Here is a 5,323-nt window from a genome sequence, read left to right on the forward strand (position 1 = left end):
GCCATATTTTTTTGGCACCATGAAGAAGGCAGGATACTTTTCTGCGTATTGGATTTCAAGTCCCTAGAAAATTCATTCTAGTTCTAGTAAAGCCAAGATTTGATATTATGAAATAAAAGTAGTTGCTGCTGTTAAAATTTCCCTACTAGACAGGGAATATCATCTTGTGAGACAGCACTGGAGTAACTTACGGGGGACTTTCCTAGACACATGAAACTTTGAAACACACCCACAGTGAGGTTGATATTTCTGTAAATCTACCTGATAAGCCACCAGGCTCAGGTTCTCAAGCCTTAACTTTTTGCCAAGATGGAGATTGTTTGTCTCAAGACCTACCAAAACCATTTTTCTCCCTCAAAACAAGCATTAAAGACTGCCTGTTACTGAGAGAGCACAGGGAGTGTTGCAGCTGGTTCACACACCAGCCTGTGCTGTCTAGCACTTGCCAGTGCCTTTTGGAATATGTGGTGGAGAAAAGATCTTGTTATTTTTGTCTGGAACAGACGAACAAGCCAGAAAAACTTACTGCAAGGCACTGGGCCAAGGGCAGTGTTTCTGGCTCTCCTGTTTGTATGTGTATGTATATATATGATTATATATATGCATATATGTGTGTATGCATGTGTATATATATACAGAGAGTGGGTCAGAAATTTATGTATTGGTTCAATGCATTCAAGTGGAGCTAAGAGTTTGTTAAAAGAAAATTAAAAGTCTGTATTCAAGACCCCCCTCTCTTAAACGTGTGTTTGGAGTATCTGTGCAGTTGCAAAGGCACCAAACTTTGGAAACACCCCCAACTACAACTCCCATGCTGTGAGGGGAACTGCATCTGTTTGAGGATAAATAAATGCACAGCATTCATTTGAACTGATAGAGGGATTTGATACAAAATTGCAATTAAATTCTTGTGTATTCTTGACAAGAAAAACCTACTTGAGATTGGCTTTCTTTAACTGTGTGGCCACAGTAATCAGTATTTTATATAAATGACCGTGTTTTGAACAAATGAACTGTTTTACAGTTTAGGAGAATCACATGAACACATAAACACTGTATGTGTTTATATATATATATATATGCACACATACATGCATATTTATATATATATATGTAAAATGTGTGTGCCTTTACTTTAAAAATACTGGTTTAGTTTTTAGTAGGATTACATTTCTCCTGTTTCCACATATAAAGGGATTCTTTCACCACAGAAAGTGCACTCTGAAACTCAAAGAGGGTGTGTGCTTCCAACAGTGTTTGGTGCAAATATGAGGTCAGACACCAGAGGAGGGAGCAGAGGAATTTTGGAGCTGGACAAATGGGTGTGACTGTTGAGAATCTCAACACATTGGTAGTTCAGCTGTCATCATTTGTTTTCCAAATGAGTTTTAAGAGGAAGGAGAAGTTAGTTTGACTCATACCTGTTTGTAGGAGGCTGTTTCTACACCTGAATGGTTGCAGTGGAGAAAACAGGAATATACATCAAAAATGAGTGAAAACTTCCAGGATCCTGGCTGAAGTGAAAGCAGGATCCAACCTTTTGACTGGAGATAGGGAGGGACCGTAAGTGTCATGTAAGATTAGCAAAGGAAAGGACTTGAGAGAGATGAGACAGGTGGAACTGAGCAAACTCAGAGAGTTTAGGAAAGAGGAGCATAGTAGAACTGGGGACAGAAAGAAGACCTGCTGAGAGAAAAGGGACAGAGTGTTGCATTGCGCTTAGTTCAGTTTTAAAAGAATTTGCAGGATTTCATGTGGAAAATGAAAATATGCAAGGTTATGGCTAATCTCGTACTTAAAATCCACTCTTTTTTTCTTTAGGGGTGTCTGATAAGGAAATCCTCGCATTTTATTTGGTGAGTTTTGCAGGAGGTGGTACATGTGGCAAGTGAGAAAGCAGTGTAGTCCCAGCAGCTGGGCAGTGCAGCAAACCCTGGAGCCACTCGTATGTGAGAATGCAGATGGTTCTGGCTTCCAAAGCAGTTAGCCCTGCCAACCTGACTTCTCCTGGCACCTCTCCATCCCAGCTGTGGAGAGACCTCCTCCAGAAAGGACACAGCTCCTGCAGGTCCTGCAGCATTTCCCATGGAAGGTGATTTATAATTCCCCGTTCCATGAGAGCACAGCACTGGTGTAAGGGAAGTGGATTGAGAGCTTGTGCTTGCCCCTCACTGCTTCTGGGCATTTGTTTGGGGGCAGAGCAGAGGCACAGGTGCAGTTCTAGGAGAAAACAGTTGTCCACATCTCCTGGCCTGATCAATCACACCAGGGCTTGTTACTTGGCCATGAGAAGCTTTTATTTTTAGTAGATAAGTGCATAATTACATCCCAATATTTTACTGGCTTACAAAGATGGCTTGCAGATACGATGTATGACATGCAGTAGTTTCAGTTCAGGACAATTTAAAGCACAGACTGAAGAGGTGTGTAAATTGGGAACCACTGCTAAGGGAAAAAAGCTGTTCTGTTTGAGCTCTCTCCAGCCCCCCTGCCAAGGGCAGGGACACTTTTCACTAGACTAGGTTGCTCAAAGCTCCATCAAACCCAGCCCTTGAACACTTCCAGGAATGAGTCATCCACAGCTCCTCTCGGCAGCCTGTTCCAGTATCTCACCACCCCAGCATAAAGAACTTTGTTTTAATATCTCATCTAAACCTGCCCTTTTTTTGAAGACATTCCCCCTTCTCCTGTCATTAGAGGCTCTTGTCAAAATAGGCCCTTGTCAAAAGTCCCTCTCCAGCTGCTTTGGAAGCTTTAGGTACTTAGATTTTCAGTGCTCTAAGGTGTTCCTGGATCCTTCTCCAGGCTGAACAATCCCAAGGCGCTCATACTGTCTTCAAAGAAGAGGTGCTCCACAATCTTGGTTGCCCTCTTCTGGACTTGCTCCAACAGGTCCATGTTGTTCCTGTGCTGGGGACCCCAGATGCAGTATTCCAGAAAGGATTGCACCAAAGTTGAATATAGGGACAAAATCATCTCCCTTGACCTGCTGGTCATGCTGCTTTTGATGCAGCCCAGGACATTCTTCTGATGCAAACAGTATATACGATATCCTATATCTGTGCGTGTATTACCTATTATTGTGTGTGTGTCCACAAAGGGTACTCTCTGCCCTCAGATAAAAGTGCAGACTTCTCTTAGAAGACAGCACAGCACCAATAGGCTGCAGAAAAGCAGGAATTACCTGCACGCTGTGCAGTTACACCTCTCTGCACGGAATGCCTTCGATCCCCGTGTGCCTCCCGTAGCCGCCGCCAGCGCCCGGCTCACAAAGGCGCCGCATCCCTGCGCGGCAGCAGACGCGTGGGGGAAGCACAGCCCCATCTGTCACCGTCTGCTTAGACCCGTGGGCGTCTTTCTAACACCGAGCAAAGGTTCCGACTCCCTCTTTTGGAGGGAACCGGTGCTGCTCCTCTCGCCCGGAGGCACCGTCGGGGCTCCCTCCGCCACGGGTACCCGCAGCCGGGGGAGCCGGGGCAAGGCAGGAGCAGCGGCCGGGCGGAGCCCGTGGGGAGGTATTTAAAAGACAGGCAGGTGCTGCACTCGTGGACGTGCTTTAGCGGTGGCCTTGGCAGTGCTGGGTTAATGGCTGGTCCCAGTGATCTCAGGGGTCTTTTCCCACCTAAATGATTCTGTGCTAATGCGTTTCCAAAGCATCGCTGGTAGGTCCGAGCAGTGCTGGGCTAGCAGCATACAGCAAGAACCATGTGAGGAGCTTGGACTGAACAGGTGAACATCAAAGGGTAGGAAAATGTTATTGTGCCTCTAGACAAAATGCTGTGTATGGTTTCTCTTCAGTTTTAGATAAACGCTCCTTTTGCAAGCAGACAGGGAGCACCCACAGGTGGGCAAGCTAGTCTGGGCAATAGAGGGTTCTTTAGAGCTCTCCTTTGCCCCAATTCCTCTTGACCCACTCTGCCCAAATCCCTTCCTTCTCTCCATCTCGTGGATGTTCCCTCAGCTCCAGCTAATTGCCTGCTGTCCCCAGATTGGTACTTTTAAAAGCAAACTAGCTGAGGCTGGTGTCCATCCAGAGGAGGAAGGCTGGATCCCTTCTGCATTGTGCAGCACTACACCCAACTCTTCAGCTGTTTCCTACTCCAAAGGCTCCTACTGGTGGCAAGAGGTGGAGGTACCTTTCTTAATAAAGCACTTCTGAGAAAAGCAGAGTCCAATAAGGAGCAAACGAGGTTATGTTTATACTCCACCTTCTCCTGAGAAGGCTTGGTCATAGATTGGCTTTTTCTCAGCTGTGGGCTGCAGCTTGGCAAAACATCTCAATGTCTTGACCTTGAGTAGGAGGGTTGGCCACTGCTCTGGTGCTGACATGGAAACCAACAGCTACGAACCACTGGCAGCCCCCAACACAGTCCTGTGGAATTTGAGTTACAAACATGGCAGAACCAAGCTCTTCATAGCATGGGTAGGTGATGTTAGGAGCAACAGCCACCACCTGTGGATGGGGAAGTTCAGACACAACAGTGGGGAAAAATTGTTTTATCCAGAGGGCAATGCAGAGTGGGAACTGTCAACTCAGCAAGGGGACCCACCTTGCCTGGAGTTTCCAAGCCTTTTCTGCATGCAGCCATGTCCAGCTTGACATTGTGCCAGCCACAGTCCTGCTTTGGGTGGGCTGCTGGATGAGGTGATGCAGAGATTCCCTTCCAGCAATCACTTCCCAGACATATTAATGGGGCAATGTAACTGTAGAGCAACTACCAACCTAGCCAGACTCCTTCAAGGGTGTTCAGACCACCAACATCCTGGTATTATTGCATCCCAGCTCTTTCTTGTCCATTGTAATATGCTTTTCAGGACAAAGGCCCTCTGCTGGTCAGCACTGAGGTTAAACCTGCTTTGAGGAGGGCTCAGCCTCCAGAAAGGACCTACTGGAGTCTGTTTCCCACCTGAGTTGTTTTAGACATCCCTCTTAGTCAGCCTTCAGCATGCCTTCAGCCTTCAGACCCATACCATAAGTAAAACCATCGCTGTCCAAAAGCTCGTGCGTGTGCATTTAAAACAATGAAGGGCTGCATGTGAATATTATTAACTTTCTAGGCATAAAAAAGGTTATTACCTTAAAGAATGATTTGTATTAATCAAGTGTCTGTTCATGAAACATTTTCAGGTATACTTTTCAGTAAAATAAGTAGCTTTTTTTTCCTTTTCATGTCTCTGTCCCTTCCAACTTCAAAGAAAAGTCTAGACATGCCAGGAACTGTGAAATCCTCTGTGTGGGTTTTTTATCATAGTCTAGTGATTTCAGCAAAGAGCTGAAGAGGCTGCTGCCTACTTTCTCCTCGTCTGAGACGCACAAACCTCA

Source organism: Geospiza fortis, unplaced genomic scaffold (genome assembly GCF_000277835.1).
Source record: "Geospiza fortis unplaced genomic scaffold, GeoFor_1.0 scaffold84, whole genome shotgun sequence".
Taxonomy (NCBI): Eukaryota; Metazoa; Chordata; class Aves; order Passeriformes; family Thraupidae; genus Geospiza; species Geospiza fortis.